The sequence below is a fragment of the Pseudophryne corroboree genome, chromosome 10 (genome assembly GCF_028390025.1).
Source record: "Pseudophryne corroboree isolate aPseCor3 chromosome 10, aPseCor3.hap2, whole genome shotgun sequence".
NCBI classification, from domain to species: Eukaryota; Metazoa; Chordata; class Amphibia; order Anura; family Myobatrachidae; genus Pseudophryne; species Pseudophryne corroboree.
Window position 1 is genome coordinate 140,954,194 of NC_086453.1, and position 15,105 is coordinate 140,969,298.

Sequence of the window (15,105 nt, forward strand, 5' to 3'; positions counted from 1 at the left end):
CCAGCCCTGTTCCTTACCAGGCGTCTCATCCCCCTTCCCCTCCTCATACACCTTTCCTTCCCTCTACCCCAGTGCAGTGTGGTTTCTCCACTAATGAGGATGTTTGTATAAGTCAGGCACCAGTAGAAGCTGTCCTTATCATTGATAAGAAGAAGGCCATTGACATGCCTGGGCACAAGACCAAAAAATCTACCTCATGTGTGTGGAATTATTTTTACCCAAATCCTGACAACACTTACTGCATCTAGCCCCCTGTAGCATTTGTAAAGCCACAGTAAGTAGAGGTAGGAGCCTTCTCCCTGTTACGTCATTTGCAGCAAGTGTATGGAAAGTTTTGGGGGAATTTAGAAACTTATGCAAAAAAAATAACAAGCAGTCCAGCATCAGCTGGCTCCCTTCTCTCAACTAGATCACAGCACCTGCAATCTACACCACCAACACCTTCATCATCAATATCCTCACTAATGATTAAAGGTAGTTCTGCATCCTAGTTGATAGGTTAGGTGACTCCTACTATATCCAGGATTCCTCAGAAGAATCCTTGAGCTGCTGATGCTGCTGCTGCTGCTGCTAGGGGTGGATCTTCATCCCAGAATGGGACCAAGAAGTCTACTAGTAGTCTCAAAGAACAATTAATTGTTAAACAATCTTTTGCAAGAGGAAGCAACTATGACAGCTGTCATCCTGTTACACAGGGGACCATTGATGCAATGACGGCTATGCTAATATTAGATCTGCATCCAATATCTGCCTTTAATGCAGCAGGTTTTAGACAGTTAATAGTGGGACTGTGTCCCCGCTACCAAAATCCATCTCTGCTCCATTTTATTAGACAAGCAATTCCTTGTCTGTACCAGGAGGTTAAACAAAAAAAAAAAAAAAAACCTGAATTATTGGCCTACAAAATGCCTTTGTACCCATTGTCCACATAAAAAGAGATATGTGAACAAATGGAACTAGGCAAACTAAAATAACATGACTGAAAGTCCACTGGGTGGGTGAATTGCCTTCAGCAGCAGGAACAGCAGCAGCATCTAACAAACAATGTCAGATTATTCATAGGCAGGCTACTCTCTGTATCACTGGCTTCACAAACAGGCATACAGCTGATAACCTGTTAAGGTGGCCATCCACTACTCAGACTTGTCTGAACTGCAGATACCATCAGATTTCTCTTGAACTCTCCCGGGAGCGTCCCGGGAATCGGATCAGACCCTGGCTTTAATTTTCATTACATTCACTTCAGATATATCTGATGCAATATATCATGTGCCAGATCGCATCAGATATATCTGATGCACAGCACACATGCTACATGCGATTGATCTGATGCTGCTGCTGCTGCTGCTGCCGCTGTTCCCCCTCTTGGTGGGTGGGAGTGGTCAGGGAGATGCCAGTCAAGTGACGCTTCAGATGAATCTGATCAGATACATCTGAAGTAAAAAAAACAATCCGATGTGCACCTGCTTTCTTCAGATTCAGATAAATAGTTGGGGCAGCCTCAGAGATCTGTAGTTCAGACATATCTGACACGGGAGTGAGCATTGGATCTGAAGAGCCATCCAATGTGACACTTTTCTTCAGATATGACGGTCAGATGCATCGAAATCTGAAGAAAACTGCCCAAATCTGACTAGTGGATGGGGGCCTTAAGAAATACTAAGGGATGTCATAGCAAAATGGTTTACCCCAGTTGGACTCTCCTCAGGATTTGTGATTTCTTTTAATGCCACAAATATTGTGAAAGAATTACAACTGGATGAATTCCAACATGTTCCATGTTTTGCTCACACAATCAACTTGGTTGTGCAGAGTTTTTTAAGAAATGACAGGGGCATGCATGAGGTTTTGTCTGTGGGCCGAAAAATTTCAGGACATTTTTGGAATTCAGTAGCTGAATGCAGAAGACTGCAGAATCTGGAAGAACAGTTCAATTTGCCCTGCCGCCAACTGAAGAAAGAGGTAGTTACAAGGTAGTTACAAGGTGGAATTCCACTCTTTACAGCAGGTAAAGGGTGGAATTCCACCTTGTAACTACCTTGTAACTACCTCTTTCTTCAGTTGGCGGCAGGGCAAATTGAACTGATGGAGGAACATCAAAAAGCCATCCAAAGCAACTCAACAAGCCATTACATTGGGAGTGGAGGGGTAATGCACCTTACTCTAGCGCAGTGGAGTATACTTTCCGTGTTGTGCAAGTTGCTGAAACCATTCAAAGTAGTCACATGTGAAGTGAGTTTCAGGTGATTCCCCTAATTAGACTTTTGAAAAAGCAGCTTGAGAAATTGAAGGAGCTGATGAAATAAAGCTATTCGTCTAAGTATGTCACATGTGTAGATCAAATCCTTTATTTCCTTCACCGGGATCCAAGAGCCAGATCTTAAGAGATGCAAAGAGCTTCTGGTGAGCATCTTTTCAGCTCAAGTGGCACATGTATGTGAACCGTGGAGGTAGAATAGGGTTCTTGGACATGCAGAAGGTTAAGCTCAGTTTGCCTGAAGGTGTGACCACAACAACGGAGTATATAAAACAAAGTCCATTTATTGAACACACAGTTTAGACACCTTGGCAATTCAAATAACTCTCAACAGTAACTTGTGCAGATAAATATAGTAGTGCAGATCCTGGAAGCGCAGTGGTAATCAATACTGTGGCAATGCAGGATAAGATGTAACAAAGTCCTTGCAAGACCCGGAGTTGGAAAGTCCATAGGCCACAGCTAACCACAATAACAGCTGGTACTGCCCAGTAGATGACACACTGGAAGTTGGGTTAGCACAAATGCACAGAGGTGGAAGGGAACTTGGAAGAATTGCAGGGGATGACAGATAGAACCGGTGCAGACAGAAGATAATTAAACTCACCACTGAAGATAGAGTCCGATGGTGAGTATCGATGTGGTTCGATGTTGTGTGGTAGATGATGAACGGATCGATGCTGGAACACCGCTGGAGATGGAGAGCGATACTGGAGCAACGCTGGAAGCTGGTGATGAAGTCACTGTGGATCATGGAGAGCGATGTTGGAAGGCAATGAGAGCTAGGAGTGATACTGGAACACCGCTGGAAGCGATTCATGGAACAATGCTGAAAGCTGGAAGCAGGTGATGGATCACTGCAGGACACAGGATGCAATGTAGGAACACTGCTGGAGTCAGGCAGCACTGCAAGATGGTAACTGGTGCGGGGTCTCTCTTAGTGGAGCAAGGTCTCAAGAGCTGGAATACCTGGAAGCACAAGCTGGAACAACCGCAGACAGGAGAGACATGTATCACTAGCATAGACAACCAAAGCACTGACAATTAGGCAGCCTTGATGCAGGATATTTATACCAGCTGGGAAGCAGGTATTGGCTGAGCAATCAGGTAGAGTCCAGAGCACAGCGGATAGGCTGGAAAGTGACATGTGATGAATCCAAACATGGCTGTGCCCATGTTTGATTCTGGAGGTAAAGTCTGTTTGAACTTTCATCTGGGAATCTGTAGTAATGGCGGGAGACACCATTCATTATAACAGGAGGGATTTACTGTGTAGTTGCCATGACAGCGCTGCCAGGATCATGGAGGGGAGACTGAGGCAATGTTGTACAGCGCGCTGCACGCAGACAGCGCAGGTGGAATCCAGGCTTGGAGCGCTGGGCCAGTCTCAGGAGACACTTGGAAGGTAAAAAGTGGTGACTAATTACCCGGATCATGACAGACAATGTCTCCTCCTTTAGTTTCTCCGGCAACTGCTGCTGCCAAGAAAATACTCAACTTTCCCAAGAGACCCAGTGGTGATGCAGAGGAGTCAACATAACATTCTTACATCTGGTCTAAAAGAATTATCCATAATTAGCGACACCGTAACTCCGTTTGACACGGTCAACATCCAAATGATGATTATTTAAATGACAGTGTACAATTAGGCATGTCACAGAGTCCCTTTGAGTACTGGAAGGGAAAAAAAATGCAATTTGTAGGTCCTTGTACAAACTCACTGTGCATTACTTGAGCTGCCCACCCTTCAGTGTGTACTCAGAAAGAGTTTTCAGCAGTAGGAGGCTACTTCCTCAAAATGTGGAAAAGATAATGATTACATCAAAGTAAAGAGACTTCTGTAATGGTGGATTCCAGCAGGGATGAATTAATATTGTGTGAGAAATATGTACACACTGATGAGGGTGAGGAATCAGATGAGAATGACCTCTTCCAACTGTATAGAGGATTAATAATACTGTTAGCTCTCTTAAATCCATTTGTAGCTTGTTTTGTACGTCGCAAACACTACATCCCTTAAGAGAAAACAAGCAATCGCACACATAGGCTGAGGTCCAACACTCAGAGATGTATAAATTTGATATTAAAAGGATATGCATACAATATAACACATGTACAGTATATATATGGTTACAGTGTTACAATTACACAGGAAGCAGTTGTAGTAACATAAAGATCAATTACAACCACAGCCAGCATACTTTACCCTGTCCCTAAATGCACAGTCCTCTCCATCTTTGAATCTGCCTCAACAGCAACTAAACAACAGCAAACAGAAGTTCTTGGGTGAGGGGAATCACCTATATACTGTGTATTGGGGGAGAAGTACATGTCTGGGACTGAGTCTTCTGCTATTGGTCCAGGGGAGAGAGATATCTCATTCATCATGTGTCATTGGTCAGTTCATATGCAAGCAACATCCAGCCTTGAAGATGACATCATAGGGGTTAGCCACTGGTTTCCTGCCCACATGCTTTCTTTCAGGAGATTCTTTTGTTCACTTTAGAATGTGACTTCATATTCACACATTTAATCATAACTACTCGTTGCAATGTGCTACAATTTAACCACAGCTATCAAATTAACACACTCATTCTCCTGATTATTTTGACACCACGCATGACATGTTTATCTTGTTCCGTTCCAATAATACATATATATTTGATGTTAAACTCAATTATATAAATACATTATAATGTCTGGTGCTTGACATGTTTAATTTATGTGTGGTATGAAATATGTGCTGAATATATCTTTGTGGCTTGTCTGTGTGAATGCGTATGCTACCATATATCGCTGTGCACGCTGCGTGTATGCTCACGCACAGCGACTCATCTGTTTGGAGTTTGTATTTGGTGTGTATGTAATATTTTTGACTTCAACAGTCCACCCTTTGACAGTAGTCAATAACTGTCATAACTGTCACACTAAACATAATTACAAAAAAAATATTTCAAACACATAATCAGTGACCTAGACAAGAGGTCAGAGCCAGATCTTAAGAGATGCAAAGAGCTTCTGGTGAGCATCTTCTCAGCTCAAGTGGCACATGTATGTGAACCGTGGAGGTAGAATAGGGTTCTTGGACATGCAGAAGGTTAAGCTCAGTTTGCCTGAATGTGTGACCACAACAACGGAGTATATAAAACAAAGTCCATTTATTGAACACACAGTTTAGACACCTTGGCAATTCAAATAACTCTCAACAGTAACTTGTGCAGATAAATATAGTAGTGCAGATCCTGGAAGCGCAGTGGTAATCAATACTGTGGCAATGCAGGATAAGATGTAACAAAGTCCTTGCAAGACCCGGAGTTGGAAAGTCCATAGGCCACAGCTAACCACAATAACAGCTGGTACTGCCCAGCAGATGACACACTGGAAGTTGGGTTAGCACAAATGCACAGAGGTTGAAGGGAACTTGGAAGAATTGCAGGGGATGACAGATAGAACCGGTGCAGACAGAAGATAATTAAACTCACCACTGAAGATAGAGTCCGATGGTGAGTATCGATGTGGTTCGATGTTGTGTGGTAGATGATGAACGGATCGATGCTGGAACACCGCTGGAGATGGAGAGCGATACTGGAGCAACGCTGGAAGCTGGTGATGAAGTCACTGTGGATCATGGAGAGCGATGTTGGAAGGCAATGAGAGCTAGGAGTGATACTGGAACACCGCTGGAAGCGATTCATGGAACAATGCTGAAAGCTGGAAGCAGGTGATGGATCACTGCAGGACACAGGATGCAATGTAGGAACACTGCTGGAGTCAGGCAGCACTGCAAGATGGTAACTGGTGCGGGGTCTCTCTTAGTGGAGCAAGGTCTCAAGAGCTGGAATACCTGGAAGCACAAGCTGGAACAACCGCAGACAGGAGAGACATGTATCACTAGCATAGACAACCAAAGCACTGACAATTAGGCAGCCTTGATGCAGGATATTTATACCAGCTGGGAAGCAGGTATTGGCTGAGCAATCAGGTAGAGTCCAGAGCACAGCGGATAGGCTGGAAAGTGACATGTGATGAATCCAAACATGGCTGTGCCCATGTTTGATTCTGGAGGTAAAGTCTGTTTGAACTTTCATCTGGGAATCTGTAGTAATGGCGGGAGACACCATTCATTATAACAGGAGGGATTTACTGTGTAGTTGCCATGACAGCGCTGCCAGGATCATGGAGGGGAGACTGAGGCAATGTTGTACAGCGCGCTGCACGCAGACAGCGCAGGTGGAATCCAGGCTTGGAGCGCTGGGCCAGTCTCAGGAGACACTTGGAAGGTAAAAAGTGGTGACTAATTACCCGGATCATGACAGACAATGTCTCCTCCTTTAGTTTCTCCGGCAACTGCTGCTGCCAAGAAAATACTCAACTTTCCCAAGAGACCCAGTGGTGATGCAGAGGAGTCAACATAACATTCTTACATCTGGTCTAAAAGAATTATCCATAATTAGCGACACCGTAACTCCGTTTGACACGGTCAACATCCAAATGATGATTATTTAAATGACAGTGTACAATTAGGCATGTCACAGAGTCCCTTTGAGTACTGGAAGGAAAAAAAATGCAATTTGTAGGTCCTTGTACAAACTCACTGTGCATTACTTGAGCTGCCCACCCTTCAGTGTGTACTCAGAAAGAGTTTTCAGCAGTAGGAGGCTACTTCCTCAAAATGTGGAAAAGATAATGATTACATCAAAGTAAAGAGACTTCTGTAATGGTGGATTCCAGCAGGGATGAATTAATATTGTGTGAGAAATATGTACACACTGATGAGGGTGAGGAATCAGATGAGAATGACCTCTTCCAACTGTATAGAGGATTAATAATACTGTTAGCTCTCTTAAATCCATTTGTAGCTTGTTTTGTACGTCGCAAACACTACATCCCTTTAGAGAAAACAAGCAATCGCACACATAGGCTGAGGTCCAACACTCAGAGATGTATAAATTTGATATTAAAAGGATATGCATACAATATAACACATGTACAGTATATATATGGTTACAGTGTTACAATTACACAGGAAGCAGTTGTAGTAACATAAAGATCAATTACAACCACAGCCAGCATACTTTACCCTGTCCCTAAATGCACAGTCCTCTCCATCTTTGAATCTGCCTCAACAGCAACTAAACAACAGCAAACAGAAGTTCTTGGGTGAGGGGAATCACCTATATACTGTGTATTGGGGGAGAAGTACATGTCTGGGACTGAGTCTTCTGCTATTGGTCCAGGGGAGAGAGATATCTCATTCATCATGTGTCATTGGTCAGTTCATATGCAAGCAACATCCAGCCTTGAAGATGACATCATAGGGGTTAGCCACTGGTTTCCTGCCCACATGCTTTCTTTCAGGAGATTCTTTTGTTCACTTTAGAATGTGACTTCATATTCACACATTTAATCATAACTACTCGTTGCAATGTGCTACAATTTAACCACAGCTATCAAATTAACACACTCATTCTCCTGATTATTTTGATACCACGCATGACATGTTTATCTTGTTCCGTTCCAATAATACATATATATTTGATGTTAAACTCAATTATATAAATACATTATAATGTCTGGTGCTTGACATGTTTAATTTATGTGTGGTATGAAATATGTGCTGAATATATCTTTGTGGCTTGTCTGTGTGAATGCGTATGCTACCATATATCGCTGTGCACGCTGCGTGTATGCTCACGCACAGCGACTCATCTGTTTGGAGTTTGTATTTGGTGTGTATGTAATATTTTTGACTTCAACAGTCCACCCTTTGACAGTAGTCAATAACTGTCACACTAAACATAATTACAAAAAAAATATTTCAAACACATAATCAGTGACCTAGACAAACGTATGTATTTATTTAGCAAATCAGATATTGACTATATTTGGGGAAGGCAGGGAGGAGGACAGGACATCCTATATATGCACTCGGTGGTCAAGGGGCCACTGGTTGGGTGTGGGATGACATTCAACCTATAAAGTATGCTGGGACAGTGCTATGGCCTATGATGTCTGATTTGAACGAACGTTGCACACATACATCTACGTCTTTGTACACTGATGTTCAGATTCGATAGAGGTTTTGCTGGGTAGAGGGAGAAAACACAAACAAATCGTGACAGAGACATATAAAATTTTCATGATATATATTCCTATCACTACCTGAACATTGTTTCCATTTCTGGTACTGGTGGATCTTAAGACTAGGGGGTCTAGTTATATTATATTCCTTGTCCACCGGTCCGCCCCCCCTCCTCCGTATAATTCAAGTACCTCAGCTAACTCTAAAGAAGGTGGCCCTAGTCCTGCATTATTTTGTTTTAGAGGTACCTGTGAGCACATCCAACAACATTCCATTTGGTTTAAGACCTTACCCACTAGTGAGTGGTAATCACTCAAGGGATGTCTGTCAAACAGAGGCGTAACTAGGGTTTTTGGAGCCCAGGGCAAGATCAAAAATGGCGCCCCCCAAAATAAAAAATACAAAGGAAAGTATGTGCGCACGCCACTGGCGCACTCTTGAAAAAAATGGCCATGGCCACACGCCAGAAGGGGGGGGGGGGCATGGACACTGAAAATAGGATGTGCCAACATGACACGCCAGCTGTTTCATGTCATGCTGGGAATATTCTTTTTAATTCCACATGCACCTTACCATCATCATCTCCTACACAAATAAGTGTCACTGTGTATAAAGATGTCAGGGAGTGTATGAATAGATGTAGGTGCAGTGGTCGAAGTGGAAACTTTGAAGTGAGTGTATGGAAAAGTGAAGGGTGTAATTATGCTCTGGAAAAGGGGGCATGGCCACTCAAAAGGGGGGGTGTCCTTCAGTGTAGTAGGACCCCTTATACTATCTAGTACTGGTTATACTAGTACTAGACCTTATACTATCCTTATACTACCCCTTATACTATTTAGTATTAGACCTTTCACATTTTAGCACATGGTATGAGCTGAAATTCACATTATAGCACACGGTATGAGCCGAAACTCATATTATAGCTCACAGAATGAGCCAAAATTCACATTATAGCACGCTGAATGAGCCGAAATTCACATTATAGCACACTGATTGAGCCGAAATTCACATTATAGCACACAGAATGAGCTGAAATTCACATTATAGCACACTGAATGAGCTGAAATTCACATTATAGCACGCTGAATGAGTCAAAATTCACATTAAAGCACACAGAATGAGCCAAAATTCACATTAATTAAAGTACACAGATTGAGCCAAAATTCACATTATACCACACAGAATGAGCCAAAATTCACACAGATATATATATATATATATATATACACACTGCTCAAAAAAATAAAGGGAACACTTAAACAACACATTGTAACTCCAAGTCATTCACACTTCTGTGAAATCAAACTGTCCACTTAAGAAGCAACACTGATTGACAATCAATTTCACATGCTGTTGTGCAAATGGAATAGACGACAGGTGGAAATTATAGGCAATTAGCAAGACACCCCCAATAAAAGAGTTGTTCTGCAGGTGGTGACCACAGACCACTTCTCAGCTCCTATGCTTTCTGGCTGATGTTTTGGTCACTTTTGAAAGCTGGCGGTGCTTTCACTCTAGTGGTAGCATGAGACGGAGTCTACAACCCACACAAGTGGCTCAGGTAGTGCAGCTCATCCAGGATGGCAAATCAATGCAAACTGTGGCAAGAAGGTTTGCTGTGTCTGTCAGCGTAGTGTCCAGAGCATGGAGGCGCTACCAGAAGACAGGCCAGTACATCAGGAGATGTGGAGGAGGCCGTAGGAGGGAAACAACCCAGCAGCAGGACCGCTACCTCCGCCTTTGTGCAAGGAGGAACAGCAGGAGCACTGCCAGAGCCCTGCAAAATGACCTCCAGCAAGCCACAAATGTGCATGTGTCTACTCAAATGATCAGAAACAGACTCCATGAGGGCCCGACGTCCACAGGTGGGGGTTGTGCTTACAGCCCAACACCGTGCAGGACGTTTGGCATTTGCCAGAGAACACCAAGATTGGCAAATACGCCACTGGCGCCCTGTGCTCTTCACAGATGAAAGCAGGTTCTCACTGAGCACATGTGACAGACGTGACAGAGTCTGGAGACGCCAAGGAGAACGTTCTGCTGCCTGCAACATCCTCCAGCATGACCGGTTTGGCAGTGGGTCAGTAATGGTGTGGGGTGGCATTTCTTTGGGGGGCCGCACAGCCCTTCATGTGCTCGCCAGAGGTAGCCTGACTGCCATTAGGTACCGCAATGAGATCCTCAGACCCCTTGTGAGACCATATGCTGGTGCGGTTGGCCCTGGGTTCCTCCTAATGCAAGACAATGCTAGACCTCATGTGGCTGGACTGTGTCAGCAGTTCCTGCAAGACGAAGGCATTGATGCTATGGACTGGCCCGCCCATTCCCCAGACCTGAATCCAATTGAGCACATCTGGGACATCATGTCTCGCTCCATCCACCAACGCCACGTTGCACCACAGACTGTCCAGGAGTTGGCGGATGCTTTAGTCCAGGTCTGGGAGGAGATCCCTCAGGAGACCATCCGCCACCTCATCAGGAGCATAACTAGGCGTTGTAGGAAGGTCATACAGGCACGTGGAGGCCACACACACTACTTTTCCACTTTAATTTTGAGTGTGACTCCAAATCCAGACCTCCATGGGTTAATAAATTTGATTTCCATTGATAATTTTTGTGTGATTTTGTTGTCAGCACATTCAACTATGTAAAGAACAAAGTATTTAATAAGAATATTTCATTCATTCAGATCTAGGATGTGTTATTTTAGTGTTCCCTTTATTTTTTTGAGCAGTGTATATATATACACACACACACACACACACACACACACACACACAAAATAAATATCAGGGACGTGCAGTCAGGGGAGGCAGTGCCTCCCCTGTGATTAATTAGTAAAAGAATACATACAAGATACTTATGACACATATTCTATGTCATAAGTATCTTCCTTATGTAATGGCATATTTTTTTGGGGGTGAAATTACTTTGGGAGGCACTGTTAGCAGTGCCTCCCATACAGAATAGGAACGGGGAGAGAGCGGGGGGCGGAGCCTAGCACCGGGCTGTAAAAGCCCATTGAAATACAGTGTCAAAGCGGCACTGAAAAAAGTGCCTCCCTGACAGGGACACCACCCCCATGTCAGCGAGGCAGCTGTGATTGGACTGCGGATCCAGCACTGGATCCGCTGTCCAATCACCAAGACGCGGCGGGAGGCAGAAGTTGGGACGGGAGCAGCAGCAGCAGTGGGTCTGCAGTGACTGCTGCTCTCCCCTGTCATGCTCCGCTGGCTCCGTCCCCCCCTCCCGCACACAGGCACCAGACGTCTTTCCTGTGGGCAGCTGACAGCTGCCAGAGTCCGGCGGCTCCGTCCTCCCCTCCCGCTGACTGCTTGTACTCTGTGCGGCTCTCTCCGGGGCGGCTGCTCCGTCCGCATACAACAGCACGCAGGTATTTTTTTTCTCTCTCTCTCTCTCTCTCTCTCTCTCTCTCTCTCTCTCTCATTCTCCTTCTCCCCCTCTGTAACTCCTTATTTTCATTCACTTTTACAGGTCCCACTATTGGATTCTACTGGACAAGTGGACGTGATTCTCGGCGTGGGATGTAGGTAAGTAATCTCTCATTTTTACAGGTCCGCTATAGGATTCTACTGGACAAGTGGACGTGATTCTCGGCGTGGGATGTAGGTAAGTATGTGTGAGTGTGTAAGTGTGTTATAATAAAATTTTACTTTCACGGTGTGTGTGTTGTTTTTATTTGGGTATTTTTTTGTTGTAGAACTACAAGTACCAGCGAGCCCGTTATTTCCCCGAATGCTGGTACTTGAGGTTCTCCAAGTACCAGCAAGCGGGGGAGGCTTTCTGGGCCTTGTAGTTCCATGACAAAAAACAATATTCATTTTTTAACACTCATGACTATCAGCCTGGCACCCACCGCCCAGGGGTGCTGGGGACAGCCTCAGGCTTCACCCCTGGCCCTTGGGTGCCTGGAGGGGGGGGACCCCTTGATTTAAGGGGTCCCCACTCCTCCAGGGAACCCCGGCCAGGGGTGACTAGTTGGGGGGGTAATGCCACGGCCGCAGGGACCTACGTAAATGTGTCCCCCGGCTGTGGCATTATGTCCCTGGCTAGTGGAGCCCGGTGCTGGTTTTAAAAATACGGGGGACCCCTACATCTTTTGTCCCCCGTATTTTTGGAACCAGGACCGGACTAAGAGCCCGGTGCTGGTTGTCTAAATACGGGGAACCCCTGTCCAATTTTTCCCCAGTATTTAAACAACCAGGACCGGCTCAAAGAGCCCGAGGCTGGTTATACTTAGGAGGGGGGACCTCACGCATTTTTTTTTTTACATTTTTTAACCCATTCAGACCCTTCTCCATTAAGTTAATGGAAGCCCTGGACAACAGAATTGCATTCATGTCCTCCTCCCACTCCCTTCCCAGTACCAAACACTCATTTTTTTTCTATAAAAATGTACAATATATCACAAGTATGATGAGCAGGCAGGCAGCGGGCATTGGCGGCATCGGAGTGAGATGCAAATTAGTGGCGGAGGGATGGGTCAGTTTATGGTGGCCGAGTTTGTAAGCCGGTGGCAGCGGGCATCGACTCAGGGGCAGTAGCGGGCATTGGCTCGGTGGCGGTAGGGGTCATCGGCAGATTCGGCGGACATTATGGCTGTAGTGCCTCACCAGCCACTGACCTCACCGCACGCCACTGATAAATATATACTCACAATTGCAGTGGCACTCTCTTTGTGTATAGTATACCCTCCCTCTCCCCCTATTCTATGCCTCTTTGTGTATAGTATACCTCCTCCCCTCTCCCCCTATTCTTTGCCTCTGTGTATAGTATACCTCTCCCCCTATTATATGCCTCTGTGTATAGTATACCGCCCCCTCTCACCCTATTCTATGCCTCTGTGTATAGTATACCTCCCCCCTCTCACCCTATTCTATGCCTCTGTGTATAGTATACCTTCCCCCTCTCCCCTTATGCTATGCCTCTGTGTATAGTATACCCCCCCTATTCTATGCCTCTCAGGCATAGGGGAAGGGGGGGTATACTATACACAAAGAGAGGCATAGAATAGGGGGAGAGGGGGGTGGTATACTATACTATACACAGAGACATAGAATAGGGGGGTATACTATACACAGAGGTATAGAATAGGGGGAGAGGGGGGGTAGTCTCTTTGTGTATCACTGCAGTGTCTCCCCCCTTCCCCCTCCTCACCTCTCAGCGACGGTGAGGGCGCTCAGGGAGCGTGACGCTGGCATAGCGGTCATGCTCCCGGCAGGAGGGAGGCTAGGAGCTGTTGTAGTAACGCCGCCGAGCACCACAGCGTGACTTGCTCAGTGGCGACGGCGAAACAGGTGGCGGCGGCAGCTGTGGGCGGTCAGGCGGTGGCAGCTGTGGGTGCGTGGGCGGGAGCGATGTCCTGGATGCTGGCACAGGCACCCCCCTCAGCTGTGCCCGCCACGGCGCCCAGGGCACGTGCCCCACTCACACTACCCTAGTTACGCCTCTGCTGTCAAATGCTGCCTTATTGCTAGACTTACATCTCTGTATGCACTCATCTTCATTTATAGGGTCAAAATAACTAAAAAAATACAGTGTTCCTCAGACAATAGCCTATCACGTTACCTCCGAACTCCGTAACTACTAGACCTTTGATTTTTCTCTGGCTTTAAACAAAGTGATAGGCTGATCCTGGGATCCTATAAAGACATCACTCCTTTCTCCAGAACCAGTTCCAGTCCCACACTCGACTCCTCATGAAAACCTCACACAAATAGAATGTTCTGAAAAAAAATGTTTGTCAACGGGAAAAAGAAAGATAGAACAAAACAAATCTTGCCCATAGCAAATCCATTACAACGACTGGTCTTTCTGTAATCCTTTAGTACGCTCAGGTAGTGTTCAACAGTGCCGCCTCTCAGACTTCACGGAACAGACTCTCGGGTGATACTTCTGCGATCTCACTCCCTTTACGAGTTCCTTCCGGACTACCGACTTTCCTGCGATAGGAATCGTGGACCCAAGTCTCTCGATTGGCTACTTTCACTGGGATCGTGCTGTCAACAAAACTTGGTACGGTCCTTCCCACCTGTCTATTAGGCAACCTGAGCGTAAGAACAATCACCCAGTCTCTTGGTTCACAATCAAGACAGTCAGTAGTTGGCATATCAGGAATCAACAGTTTCAAGTTCTTTTGTCAAGTTCTCAAATGCTGTCTCACCTTGATAAGGTACTGTACTGTCACCTCATTGGTGTATTTCTGATCATGGTGCGGATCGATCATGACATGAGGTTGTCTTCCAAAAAAAAAAATTTCAAAGAGGGTGATTCGTTAAGTGGGGATCTGGGAGTGGTTCCGATGCTACATAACACTAGTGGCAGTGTCTATGACCACAATAGTCCAGTTTCAAGCTATCACTTTGCTCCTACTCCTAAGGATGCCATATCTACACACAAATTTCTGCACAATGGGGGTAATTCCAAGTTGATCGCAGCAGGATTTTTGTTAGCAATTGGGCAAAACCATGTGCACTGCAGGTGGGGCAGATATAACATGTGCAGAGAGAGTTAGATTTGGGTGTGGTGTGTTCAATCTGCAATCTAAATTGCAGTGTAAAAATAAAGCAGCCAGTATTTACCCTGCACAGAAATAAAATAACCCACCCAAATCTAACTCTTTCTGCACATGTTATATCTGCCTCCCCTGCAGTGCACATGGTTTTGCCCAATTGCTATCAAAAATCCTGCTGCGATCAACTTGGATTTACCCCCAATGTTCTTTGCGGTAAACACAGCAGTATTT